The sequence below is a fragment of the Macaca mulatta genome, chromosome 1 (assembly GCF_049350105.2).
Source record: "Macaca mulatta isolate MMU2019108-1 chromosome 1, T2T-MMU8v2.0, whole genome shotgun sequence".
Taxonomy (NCBI): Eukaryota; Metazoa; Chordata; class Mammalia; order Primates; family Cercopithecidae; genus Macaca; species Macaca mulatta.
In genome coordinates this window covers 84,514,857-84,529,393 of record NC_133406.1, presented here as the reverse complement: position 1 = coordinate 84,529,393, position 14,537 = coordinate 84,514,857, and positions in this window count along the sequence as shown.

The following is a 14,537-nucleotide window of genomic DNA, read 5'->3' as shown; positions in this document are numbered from 1 at the left end:
TGAGTGAACATGTATATTCATTGATTCATTCAGTCAGTGACGGGGGATGCAATGTGAAAGCAATAGATTTTGTTAATGTCCCATCCAGATCCCTTCCCACAGCATGGGTTCATCTCCAGTGACTGTGACCATTGGCTGGTACTGTCCACAGCTGCCCGTCTTCTCCAGAGAATTGCCCTTGGTCAAATGGGAGCTGCTTCACCTGGGAGGGTACTCTTCCTGCCCCACCTAGGGATATTCTGAAACATAATGGAAAATATCTGCGGCCCATAGCCAATGACTCACTGACACATAGAGGTACTGACTTGGCTCCCTTCTTGCCTCGAGGTGGAACAAACCCTGTGGTGTCATTCATGTTCTGGAGTTCCCCATGGGACTCGGCTGAAGAAACCAGTCTCCAGCTAAGATGACAGCCTTTTCCTCACATCCTTCCCTTGTCCTATCTTCCCTCCCACACCCCTTTCTCTCCAGCACACCTTGTTCATAAATGACATGTTGCAGACCCTGTCTTACGTTCTGTTTCTTGTGAACTCCGTCTACCACATTGGAATGAGTATAAACTTTAGTTCCAGACAGACCTGAGTTCGAATATGTTTCTGTGGCTGTGTGATCTTGAGTAAGTCAATTAACCTCTCTGAATTCTATTGTCCAGATACGTTTCTAAAAATGAAAATAGTAGAACTGAGTTTCATTTACTACTTCCTTCTTTCAATAAACTTTAACATGAACCTCTGTGCTGAGGATATAGAGACAAAAAAGGCGCAGTTTCTGCCTCCAGAGGTACAAGATTTTCTAAAGATGAAAACTTCTCATTAGAGGGAGGTGAAAACAACTTTAGTGGATCCGACCAGCATTATGAAAAAAAAAAACTAAAGGAATGAAAAGAAAGTATCAGAGTGCCTCACACTTAATAAGGGTAAGTTCCATGAAGACTTGATTTGAATTTATGATTCTGCCTATGCATAGATAGAATCTATAGAGTATCTATGTCATATCTATCACTATAGATACTTCATTGTAGACCTGAGGATATACTGAAAAATAATGTAAAATGGATCTCTTTCTGGCCATCAGTTTAAAAAGGTTTGAAAGCTTCTTGTCTACAGAGTAGGAGCCAGTGAGAAAAGGGGAGATTTTATTTCAAAATTTGTATAATTTTGAAATAAAAATAAAAATTAATAATGAGGAGCTTACACACATGCATTTTGTGTTTGTACACATCTCAGTAACCCCATAATAAAAGGTAGTTTGTCAATACTGGGAGACACTTTCTCAAGAATACTTTTCCTTTAAAGGTGGAACAGTGAATTGCTTAACCTTGTGTTCTAGTTGTAAATCCACTCTCTTAATCATTTTTAAATCCTGTGGTATTCCTTTCAGAACATTACTCAGCAAAATGAATCAGTGTAGAAGATGGTGTGTATAGTTCAATTTTTTTGCTAAGTGTGTAGATTTATGCAGAGAAAAGAAGACTGGAAGGCTCTATGACAATATTGTGTTACCTCTGTGTAGCAGGATTATAAGTGAGTTTGGGATGAGTTTGTGTCCTTTGTAGGGACATGGATGCAGCTGGAAACCATCATTCTCAGCAAACTATCGCAAGAACAGAAAACCAAACACCGCATGTTCTCACTCATAGGTGGGAACTGAACAATGAGATCACTTGGACTCGGGAAGGGGAACATCACACACCGGGGCCTATCATGGGGAGGGGGGAGGGAGGAGGGATTGCACTGGGAGTTATACCTGATGTAAATGAGGAGTTGATGGGTGCTGATGAGTTGATGGGTGCAGCACACCAACATGGCACAAGTATACATATGTAACAAACCTGCACGTTATGCACATGTACCCTAGAACTTAAAGTATAATAATAATAATAATAATTTTTAAAAAAAGACTTAGAAGTCGAAATTATTCCTTGACCACGGGCTGCAGAATGAATATTGTGTTAGCAGGCATGAAAACCATGTTAATCTCCTTGTTCATCTCCATTAGAGTTCTTGGGTGAACAGGTACCTTGTCAATTAGCAGTAATATTTTGACAGGAATCTTTTTTTTTCCTGAGCAGTAGGTCCCAACAGTGGGCTTAAAATATTCAGTAAACCAGCTGGGCTCGGTGGCTCACACCTGTAATCCCAGCACTTTGGGAGGCCAAGGCAGGGGGATCACGATGTCAGGAGATTGAGAACATCTTGGCTAACATGGTGAAAACCCATCTCTACTGAAAATACAAAAACAAAATTAGCCGGGCATGGTGGTGAGCGCTTGTAGTCCCAGCTACAATCTGGGAGGCAGAGCTTGCAGTGAGCTGAGATCGTGCCACTACATTCCAGCCTGGGAGACAGAGCGAGACTCCATCTCAAAAAAAAAAAAAAAAAAAAATCAGTAAACCATGTTGTAGACAAATGTGCTGACATCCAGACGTGGTTGCTTCATCTGCAGAGCACAGACAGTAGATTTAGTATAGTTCTTAAGGGCCTTGGCTTCAACTTAAAGTCACCAGCTGCATTAGTTCCTGCCAGGAGAGTCAGCCTCTCCTTTGAAGCGTTGAAGCCAGGCATTGACTTTGCTCCTCTAGCTATGAAAGTCTTAGTTATTAATTTCTTTCGATAGAGGCTGTTTCATCTACATTGAAAACCTGTTGTTTAGTGTATCCACCTTCATCACTTATCTTAGCTGGATCTTCTGGATAACTTGCTGCTGCTTTTTCGTTAGTACTTGCTGCTTCTCCTTGCGCTTTTATGTTAGGAAGGTGACTGCTTTCCTTAAACCTCATGAACCAACCTCTTGTAGTGTCTAACTTTTCTTCTGAAGCTTCCTCATCTCTCTCAGCATTCACAGAATTAACGAGAGTTAGGGCCTTGCTCTGAATTAGGCTTTGGCTTACAGGGATGTTGTGGCTGATTTGATCTTCTATCCCAACCACAATACTTTTTCTGTGTCATCAGTAAGACTATTTTGCTTTCTTGTTATTTGTGTGTTCACTCAATAGCATTTTATATTTTCATCAATAACTTTTCCTGTATAGTCACAATTTGGCTAACCGTTTGGCATGAAAGGCCTAGCTTTTGGCCCATCTCATCTTTTTACCTGCCTTCCTCACTAAGCTTAATCATTTCTAGCTTTTGAGTTAAAGTGAGGGATGTGTGACTCTTCCTTTCACTTGAACACTCAGAGGCCATTGTAGGGTTGTTAATTGGCTTGATTTCAATATTATTGTTTCTCAAGGACTAGAGAGACCCAAGGAGATAAGTGATGAAGGTAGATACACTAAACAACAGGTGGCTCACGCCTGTAATCCCAGTACTATGGGAGCCCGAGTGGGCAGATCTTCTGAGGTCAGGAGTTCGAGACCAGCCTGGCTAACATGGTGAAACCCTGTCTCTACTAAAAATACAAAAATTAGCAGGGCATGGTGCTATGCGCCTGTAATCCCACTTACTCTTAGGAGGCTGAGGCAGGAGAATCACTTGAACCTGGGAGGTGGAGGTTGCAATGAGCCGAGATCATGCCACTGCACTCCAGCCTGGGCAACAGAGCGAGACTCCATCTCAAAAAAAAAAAAAAAAGATAGACTTGCTCGAAGCAGGGTTGCCACAAACCTTCAATTTGTCAAAAAGAATATCTGTGAAGCAGAATAAAAGTAGATATTCCTGTATATGTATGCACACATGCATGTGTGTGTATGAGAACAAGAGAGAGAGAGAGAGAGAGAGGGACAGAGAGAGAGTGAGAGAGAGAGAGAGAGAGAAACAAGAGTATAAAACATCCGATGCATCAAACCTGGTGACTGTACCTTCAAATGCATCCAGAGCCTGCCTCCTTCTAGCACTTCTGCTCTCCCGCCTGGCCTCACCCCTGCTCCTCCAGTCTGGCCTCCCACAGGAGCCCCCTGAATGCTCTTCCTGCCTGCTCTCTTGCCCCTCCACCCTCTGTTCCCCACCAGCAGCCAGAGGGCTCCTTCTAAAATGTGAGTCAGGTCGTCTTACTTCCTTGTTCAAAACCTTCCAAAAGTGTCTCTTCTTGCCCTAGGGAAAGCCCTAACTATCTCCCTGATCTTATTCTCTCCAACGCTCCTTTCACTCACTCTGCCCCAGCCACGATGGCTGTTTGCTTCCTTGACCCTGCAGGTGTGCTCCTGCCTCAGGGCCTCTACTCTGGTTGTCCCCTCTGTGGGTAACACTCCTCCCTGGTGTGTGAATGACGTCCTCCATCCTTCAGATCTCTGCTCAGACATCATCTTAGGCAGAAAGTCTTCCCTGGCCACCTCTACAAAGTTACTTAGCACTCCCAAGGCCCTCTTACCCTGCCTGTATTGTTCTCCACGGCTCTTATCAACATCACATGCACACACCACACACACACACAGGCTTGTTACTCCCATCTTCCATTACTGTGAAGCCTCTCTGAGGTCAGGACTTGTGTGTGACTCCCTGCTCTATCCTTACAGTCTAGAATACTGCCTGATATATAACTGCTCAGTAACATTTTTTGAATGAATTTGTCTTCTTTCCTTTTTACCTTTAATCACTTTTTTTTTTCTTTTTTCTTTTTGAGACAGAGTCTCACTCTGTCGCCCTGGCTGGAGTGCACTGGCACTGTCTCAGCTCATTGCAACCTCCGCCTCCTGGGTTAAAGTGATTCTCCTGCCTCAGCCTCCCAAGTAGCTGGGACTGCAGGTGGCCACCACCATGCCAGGCTAATTTTTGTATTTTTAGTAGAGACGGGGTTTCACAATGTTGGGCAGGCTGGTCTCGAACTCCTGACCTCAGGTGATCCGCCCACCTTAGCCTCCTGCAGTGCTGGGATTACAGACATGAGCCACCATGCCCGATTTTTAATCACTTTTTAATTATTTAAAGATAAAGATGGCTGGGCATGGTGGCTAACACCTGTAATTCCAGCACTTTGGTAGGCTGAGGCGGGCAGATTACTTGAGGTCAGGAATTTGAGGCCAGCTTCGCCAACATGGCAAAACCCTGTCTCTACTAAAAATACAAAACTTAGCCCAGGCATGGTGGCACATACCTGTAATCCCAGCTACTTGGTAGGCTGACATAGGAGAACTGCTTGAACCTGGGAGGTGGAGGTTGCAGTGAGCCAAGATCATGACACTGCACTCCAGCCTGGGCAACAGAACAAGACTCCATCTCAAAAAAACAAAAACAAAAACAAAAACAAAAACAAAAAAAGAGAGAGAAAGAAAGAAAGAAAGAAAGAAAGAAAGAAAGAAAGAAAGAAAGAAAGAAAGAAAGAAAGAAAGAAAAAGATGCTGTGAGAACTCACTTGCTCACTTGCCTGGAAGTCAGCCCTGCGGCTCCAGTGGACCCTCTGGGCTCTAGCTGAGCAGCCTCCAAGCCTGAGATGCCTGTTTCCCCAGCCTCCAGGGGTGGGTATGGATACACACCTCAGCTCAGCCCATCAGACACACCCACTGGACATTGACACAGAGAAGCAGGGCCATGGAGAAGCCATCTTTGTGTAATGGTGCCAGCAGCATGGCCATGTCCAGGCTCCAGGAGTATCAGTGCTGCAGCAGGAGCTGTGTTGACAACACCTTATGTGGCACTGGACAAACTCTCAGGAGTGATTTGACCTGGGGAGCCTCCCCCATTCCTGCCCCATCTCCCAAGCTTGATTTTCTGGCATTCTTGATGATTTTATGAATTCCCCATATCTTTATTATAACCTTATCTTGTGCTTATAGAAGCAATACACAGTTTCTGTTGCTTGCCATTGAGCACCCTGACCACTGTTGGGCCATGCTCTGTGATGTTTTACGGCAATAAGCACAGCAGGGTGGGGGCATGCAGGAACCACTGGAAAAACAGTAGCCTCATAGATGCCTTCCTAACCCCCTACAACCTATTATACCTTTACCTTAAGGTAAGCAAGTTGGCATTCTTTGCATCTCATAATTTGAAGTCATTCATCTTTGTGCTTTCACCGTATCTGCTCTCTTTGGAGAAGATGTCTATTTTTGAAGCTGCTGGGCATTTGGGAATCCTGCACACAACGTGAATTGGTTGGGTTGGCATTGTCACCAATGACGATGTGAGTCAGGCTGGCATTGTCAGCACTTGGAGACACAGTTTAGATGGAAAGCTTTCAACCTCAGCATTCATGCCTCAGGGTTCCTTTGGGAGTTACTCTTCTAGCTGCGTTTCCAGGAATTTTAATATAAATTATGTAACAACAAGCATGGAGACTGTACTCAGGAGACCAAGTGAAGTAAGAGCATCCCAGCCTATTCCCAGCTTCTCAGCTCTGCCTTAGCAGGGAGCACATGGCCTCTAAGACAGAAAACCAAAGCCTCAGCCCGAGATGAGCTCCTTCCCTCACCCCTGCTTTTGTTTACCCCAGCCTTCCATCCCAATCAGGTGTTTTAGTTTAGCACAGAGATGAGCACATGATAATTACCTTTAAAAGCAGTCTAGGCTGGGCACAGTGGCTCATGCCTGTAATACCAGCATTTTGGGAGGCTGAAGTGGGAGCATCACTTGAGTCCAGGAGTTTGAGAGCAGCCTGGGCAACATAGGGAGACCCCATCTCTACAAAAAAGTGAAAAAACTATCTGGACATGGTGGTGCATGCCTGTGGCCCTAGCTACTCAGGAGGCTGAGGTGGCAGATTCACTGGAGCCCAGGAGTTCCAGTCTATAGTGAGGCATGATCACACTACTGCACTCCAGACTGGGCCACAGAGCAAGATCCTTTTTTTTTTTTTTTTTTAGAGTAATCAAGTGCTAAACCATTGGATGGATGATGGAGGAGACCTCGAAGGGGAGGAAACACTCTCATTTCAGGGCCTTAGAGAGCTGCTAGAGATGGGTGATGTAGCCCTGGAACCCCAGTCCTGGAGGGTCAGCAAGTGTTTATCAGGTGGTCACCAAATAAAAGGAGTGTCCACAGCATGGAGATGCAAGGTCCTCTTGCTTTTACCACTGAGGGGGCCTTGATGTGGGATGTGTCTGTGACAGTCTTGGCTGCCCTCCAAGGAGAAGCCTGAGAACCAGGCTCTTTCACAGCTGGTTTTGCCTGTGACTTCAATACAGCCTTGCTTAGGATATGGCCTAAGTTACTGGCTAAGTTGCAATGTGGCAGGGCCCATGCTAGGGTCTTTCATATATACCATGTTATTTAATCTTTTAAGATCCCTATGGGGTAAGCAGCAGTATCCCCATCTTGCAGATTAGGAAAGTGATGTGAAGAGAGGCCACCTAACTCTCAAGTTCACACAGCTGTAAGTGGCCGAGCCGGGATTGAAACTCATGTCCAGGCCAGGCTCAGTCGCTCACGCCTGTGATCTCAGCACTTTGGGAGACTGAGGCGGGCGGATCACCTGAGGTTGGGAGTTCAAGACCGGCCTGGCCAAAATGGTGAAACCCTGCCTCTACTAAAAATACAAAAAATTAGCCGGCCGTGGTGGCGGGCACCTGTAGTCCCAGCTACTCTGGAGGCTGAGGCAGGAGAATGGCGTGAACCCGGGAGGCGGAGCTTGCAGTGAGCCGAGATCGCGCCACTGCACTCCAGCCTGGGTGACAGAGCAAGACTCCGTCTCAAAAAAAAAAAAAAAAAATACAAAAGTTAGCCGAGCGTAGTGGCAGGTGCCTGTAATCCCAGCTACTTGGGAAGCTGAGGCAGGAGAATTGCTTGAACCCGGGAGGCGGAAGTTGCAGTGAGCTGAGATTACACCACTGCACTCCAGCCTGGGCATGGCAGTGAGACTCTGTCTCAAAAACAAAAAACAAAAACAAAAACAAAAAACTAAATAAATAAACCTTTGTCCACCATAGACTTTTTAACCAAAGGGCCCAATGGATAATAAGAATTAACTGATGAGGCCGGGCGCAGTGGCTCACGCCTATTATCCCAGCACTTTGGGAGGCTGAGGAGGGCAGGTGACAAGGTCAGGAGATCAAGATCATCCTGGCCAACATGGTGAAACCCCATCTCTACTAAAAATACAAAGAATTAGCCGGGTGTGGTGGCACGCACCTGTAGTCCCAGCTACCAGGGAGCCTGAGGCAGGGGAATTGCTTGAACCCAGGAGGTGGAGGTTGCAGTGAGCCAAAATTGCGCCACTGCACTCCAGCCTGGCAACAGAGCAAGACTCCGTCTCAAAAAAAAAAAAAAAGAATTAACTGATGAATAGGGAAATTTCAGGTCTTCAACATCTTAATCCAGGACCACAGTAATGGCATTCTAATTGAGCCCCTTGAGAAAGTATTCCCTTAATCACCAGATCAGTCCAGACAACCTCTCTTTGATTGTATAGCCCCTGGAGAACACAGCTACTTTATTTTTCCCTTATTTTCTGAGATAGTTCAAGATCAGCCTCTGTCCTTAGAGACAGACTTTAAGATGGGTTCAAGTATTTCTGCCTGCAGGCATTTCATGGCCCTGTGTGTGAGTGGGCTTGGCGATTTGCTTCTAAGCAGTAGAGGTGATAGGATTATAATCTAAGCAATGGAGGTGATTATGTTACATAAGATTGCAACTTCCGTCTTGTAAGCAGATGCTCTTTGTTGCCTTCTAAGCTTTCGTGCTTTGATGAAGCAAGTAGCCATGTTGAGGAGGTTCACATGGCAAAGAAGTGAGAGAAGCTTCTGGCCAAAGCCAGAAAGTTGCTGAATCTCACCAACAACACTGTGAGCTTGGAAGCAGATCCTTCCTCAGTTGAGGATCAGATGAAGCCCAGTCCTGGCCAACACCTTAAGTGTAGTCTGAAGCCGTGGACTGAACTAAACCACACTGTGTATTACAGAAACTGTGAGATTATAAATACATGTTGTTTCAAGCTGCTAAGTTTCTGGTAATCTGGGATAGCAACAGGTAATTAATATGCTCCCTTATGCAGTTGCGAGCTCCTGAAAGGTAGGGCTGTGTTGCATGTTTTACTCATCTCTGAGGGCCCGGTATCCGGGAACTCTGTAAGGTTTGTGCCCCCACTGAACCTGGTCTCTATTTCCCTTCCAATATATTCTCCGTACTGCCTCAGAGATATCTTTTTAAAATGCTAATTTGTGTCACTCTCTGCCTAAAACTCCTCAGTGGCTGCCTATCATTTTTAATGAAAATCCAAGCTAATTAGCTTAGTAATTAAGGAACTTCACCACCTGTCTCCAAACTGTTATTCCAGGCTCTTCTCCCCGACTATTGCCCCCCCCCCACCACTACCATATACTCTGGCCACATGGATTCAACACTCCTCAAACCTGCTCTTCCATGGGTCAAGGGACTTGTGTGTGCTGTGCCTCTGCCTAGAAGACTCTTTTCTTTTCCTGGTGAACTCCTACTCAGCCTTTACAGTCCACCAAAAGATCACCCTTTCTTGAAGCCTTCCCATCTCCTCCCCTAGTCCAAGGTCAGCCCTACCACTGTTCTCTCTTGGTAATTTGAGTGCTATTATACCATTTATCACATAAAAATAAAAATAATTATAACTATTTTACCACTTGGTTCCCCTTCTAGTCTGTGAGTTCTTTTTTTTTTTTTTTTTTTTTTTGAGACGGAGTCTTGCTCTGTGCCCCAGGCTGGAGTGCAGTGGCGCAATCTCGGCTCACTGCAAGCTCCGCCCCCCCGGGTTCACGCCATTCTCCTGCCTCAGCCTCCCGAGTAGCTGGGACTACAGGCGCCTGCCACCTCGCCCGGCTAATTTTCTTGTATTTTTAGTAGAGACGGGGTTTCACCGTGTTAGCCAGGATGGTCTCGATCTCCTGACCTCGTGATACGCCCGTCTCAGCCTCCCAAAGTGCTAGGATTACAGGCTTGAGCCACTGCGCCCGGCCTCTGTGAGTTCTTTAAAGATGAGTACAACTTCTCTTCATATCCTTCTCTTCCCTCTCCCCCTGCCTAGAAAACCCAGTCATAGTTTAAGAGTAAATGAATGGCATTAATGATACCCAAAGCTGAAATGAGATGCTCATGGGTTAAACGACAGCGAGGTAGGCTGCGTTAGTGGGTACCAGCAGAAGCTCTGTAGACACCTGAAGCATGGACTGAGTGTGGTTTGCAAGCAGTATAGATATAATCTCTTGTTGCTGGTGCTGTCCCTTTGTTGTAAGGGAAAGGAGAAATGGGAGGCAAGAGAAACTTCCCTTTTCTACCAAAGACAGCTGTCTATTTTGTGTTAGAACACTATATGGTGACCTTTTCTGAGACTCTGTTCTTACATACCAAGCATGTAAACTTAACACTTTCTTTTCATTCCTAAAATCTTAGATGATGGATCAAGGTTGACCGAAGTCCTTCTCTGGCTCTCCTAAACTTCCTAATGGAGGCTATTCAAACACAAGACCCACTGTATCAAAACCTCAGAGAAAATATTTTGTGAATGTCCTGTAACTTGCACGTTTCCAATGCTCTTTCTCACCAATTATTTTTGTCCTAAGGGTCCACAGATGTCACACGAATCCAGTTATCCAGAGAAAGGTGCTAAGGCCGCTCCTCACCTTTCACTCTTTTGTTGTTGTTGTTGTTGTTGAGACAGAGTCTTGCTCTGTTGCCCAGGCTGGAGTGCAATGGCATAATCTCAGCTCACTGCAACCTCCGCCTCCCGGATTCAAGCGATTCTCCTGCCTCAGCCTCCGGAGTAGCTGGGATTACAGGCACCCGCCACTATACCCAGCTATTTTGTATTGTTAGTAGAGACAGGGTTTCACCATGTTAGTCAGGCTGGTCTCGAACTCATGACCTCAGGTGATCTGCCCTCCTCGGCCTCCCAAAGTGCTGAGATTACAGGTGCAAGCCACCGTGCCCGGCCCACCCTTCACTTTTTAGGATTTAAAGCAGAGGCAGCCTTTTCAGTGTGTAGGAGGGGATCCCTGGAGAAAGGTTTAGTGCAAAGCCATAGAGAGTCAGCAACTTAAACTGACAGCAAATTACTTGGTTTCAATTAAAACAAAGTCTTGACACCACATGTTTTCTTTTCTTTTCTTTTGAGATGGGGTCTCACTCTATCACCCAGGCTAGAGTGCAGTGGCATAATCATGGCTTTTTGCATCCTCAACACCTGGGCTCAAGCGATCCTCCTGCCTCAGCCTCCCAAGTAGCTGGGACTACAGGTGCATGCCATCATGCCTGGCTAATTTTTAAATTTTTGTAGGGACAGGGTCTCGCTATGTTGCCTAGGCTGGTCTTGAACTCCTGGCCTCAAGCAAACCTCCTACTTTGGCCTCCCAAAGTGCTAATCCACTGCACCTGGGCTTGACACCACATTTCAACATGAGTGTTTAAGTTAGCTAAGTCACATTTAGGTACGAAAAGCAGGATCACATTTTTTCAGTCCATCTCTTATCAGTTCACGGCTGTCATTACAGACAATGAAAAAATGTATATATACATTTTTGATGCTAAGTGAATACACGTATTTATACCACTGGCTCAGATCATGGCTGTTCTATGGATTTTGAGTCTCTGTGCATAATTTCTTAACAGATTTACAACAGAGCCAACCCAATCTGTTGTTTAGATGGCTGGAAAAGTCAGTTTGAAACTAGATAATTGTTTCAGTGTCCACATGTAAATGGAATATACCTGTAAGTATCTTACACTTTGTTGCAGAAATCATCCTAATCAGCTTGGTATTCCCTTTCCAGTACCACCACAAAGCAGCCTCTGGATTGAGGAGAGGCAGAAAATACTTCTGTTGCTCTTGCCTGAGTTGGGGACAATGACCATTCAATAAATATGATGAAATACCTTCGCTACACCAGACATAGCAGATGCAAATGGGAATAAGTCCTCAAAGAGGAGGAGGCAAAAGGTAGCACATTGTAACAAAGCCTGGAGGGAGGGAAGGGTTTAGTAAGCGTTTGATGAATGAATGAAGACATCAAGAATAAGCTGTTATAATAGTGAAGTATACCCAGGAAGCCATGAAACTAGGGCTAAAGCTCAGGTGTATAGGGAAAATGTAAAAATGGACTTTCTCTTTTCCATATCAACCTAGAATCATAACATTTGCTGTTTTCATTTTGCTCTTCCAGACCATGTGCCTCATGACTAGTGGCAGAGGGTAGCAAGACTGTGTTTGTGTATGTATATGTTTAAATAAATAAGCCTGTCTTTTAAAAAATAGTATTTTTAATGACTAAGGAATTAATCATGAATAAATATATGTAAGACAAGGTATTAAGTGGCTAGGGGAGGTGGGTTGTTCATAGAAAAGCCATAGCTGCTCTCTGCCTTCAAGGACCTTATGAGAGACAGCATGAAAAGCTTACTAACTGCGAGGCAGAAGGAGGGATGCTGAGTGAAGGGTGCTGATGCAGAGTCTCCACGTGCGAGGAAGAGGAGGTCATTGCAGGCTGGGCCATCAGAGGAGGATTCCTAAGAGGATGACACTGCAGGACAGATGGTACAGCTGGAACAATTGTGATAATTTAACAAGTTGTATTTGAAAAAAGGGAACACAGAGTTATTCCATGAAACATGTGAATGAACAAATGAACAATTTACCCAGAACGTTTAACCCAGAAGAGATATTATATGTCAAGCACTATGCTTGACACTAGGAATGGGGCCCATAATATCCTCATCAAAGGCTATATCCATCCACAGCTATGTTTTTAAAAATATCTTTATTGGCTGAGCACAGTGGCTCATAATTGTAATCCCAGCACTTTGGGAGGTTGAGGCGGGTGGATCACCTGAGGTCAGGAGTTCAAGACCAGCCTGACCAACGTGGTGAAACCCCATCTCTACTAAAAATATAAAAATTAGCCAGGCATGATGACGGTTGTCTGTAATCCCAGCTACTCGGGAGGCTGAGGCAGGAGAATCACTTGAACCCGGGAGGGGGTGGCTGCAGTGAGCTGAGATCGCACCATTGCACTCCAGCCTGGGCTACAAGAGCAAGACTCCGTCTCAAAAAAAAAAAAAAAAAATCTTTATTACGTTATAAGTGATATACAACAAACTGCACATATTTAATGTTTTACAGTGTTATATGTTTTCATTTATGTATACACTCATAAAATCATACTACAATTAATACAGTAAAAGTACCCATTACTTTCACAATGTCCCACATGTCCCTTCATCTTTCCTACTTCTTGCCGCTCTCCACAGCCTCCATGTTCAGGCAGCCACCCAGTCTACTTTCTGTTACTATAGATGAGTTTGTGTTTTCTAGAATTTTCCATATTTAGAATCATACAGTAGATACTCTTTTGTTTGATTTTTCTCATGCAACATAATTCTTTTGAGATTCATCCATGTTGTATGTACATCAATGTCCATTTCTTCTCTATTAATGAATATTCCATTATATACCACAATTTGTTTATCCATTCACCTCTTGATGGACTTCTGAATTTTTTACAATTTTTGACTAATTCTAATAAAGCTGCTATGAACAGTATGCTTTGCATGTATTTTCTCCCAGTCTATACATTGTCTTTTCAGTATTTTTTGAAGAAAAGTGGGGTGTTTTGTTTTTGTTTTTTTGTGGACACAAGGTCTCACTCTGTCACCTAGACTGGAGTGCAGTGGCATGATCATGGCTCACTGCAGCCTTGGCCTCCCAGGCTCAATTGATCCTCCCACCTCAGCCTCCTGAGTAGCTGGGAATACAGGCACGTGCCACCATGCCAGCTAATTTTTGTATTTTTTTTGAGACAGAGTCTTGCTCTGTCACCCAGGCTGGAGTGCAGTGGTGTGATCTCGGCTCACTGCAACCTCTGCCTCCCAGGTTCAAATGATTCTCCTGCCTCAGCCTCCTGAGTAGCTGGGACTACAGGCATGCACCACCATGCTTGGCTAATTTTTGTATTTTTAGTGGAGACGGAGTTTCACCATGTTGGCCAGGCTGGTCTCAAACTCCTGACCTCCAGTGATCTGCCTGCCTTGGCCTCCCAAAGTACTGGGATTACAGTTATGAGCCACATTGCCTCCTAAAGTGCTGGGATTACTGGCATCAGCCACCATGCCTGGCCTAATTTTTGTTTTTATTTTGTTGTAGAGATGGGGTTTTACCATGTTGCCTAGGCTGGTCTCAAACTCCTGAGCTCAAGTGATCTGCCCACCTCAGCCTCCCAAAAATGCTGGGATTACAGGTGTGCACCACTGTGCCTGGCCTTGAAGAGAAGTTTTAAATTTTGATGTAGTCCAAATAATTTTGGTATCACATCTAAGAAACGGGAAGCCAAGTTCCCAGATATTTTCTCTTATGTTTCTTATAGAAGTTTCTTGGTTTTAGGCTTTATAATTAGGATCTGTGAACCATTTTGAGTAATTTTTGTACAATATTATATAAGATATTCATTGAATTTCCTCTTTTTAGATATGGATGCTGAATTGTTATGGCACTGTTTGTTAAAAGACTTCTCTACTTTTTCTGCACTTGTGTCAAAAATCAATTTTCCATATATATGTGGGTCTATTTCTGGACTATTTTGTCCTATTGATCTATTTTTTGAACTTTATGCTAATGCCACACTATCTTGATCACTGTAACTTTATAATAAGTCTTGACATGAGATAGTGTTAGTCCTTCCACTGCATTATTTTTCAAAGTTGTTTTGGTCGTTC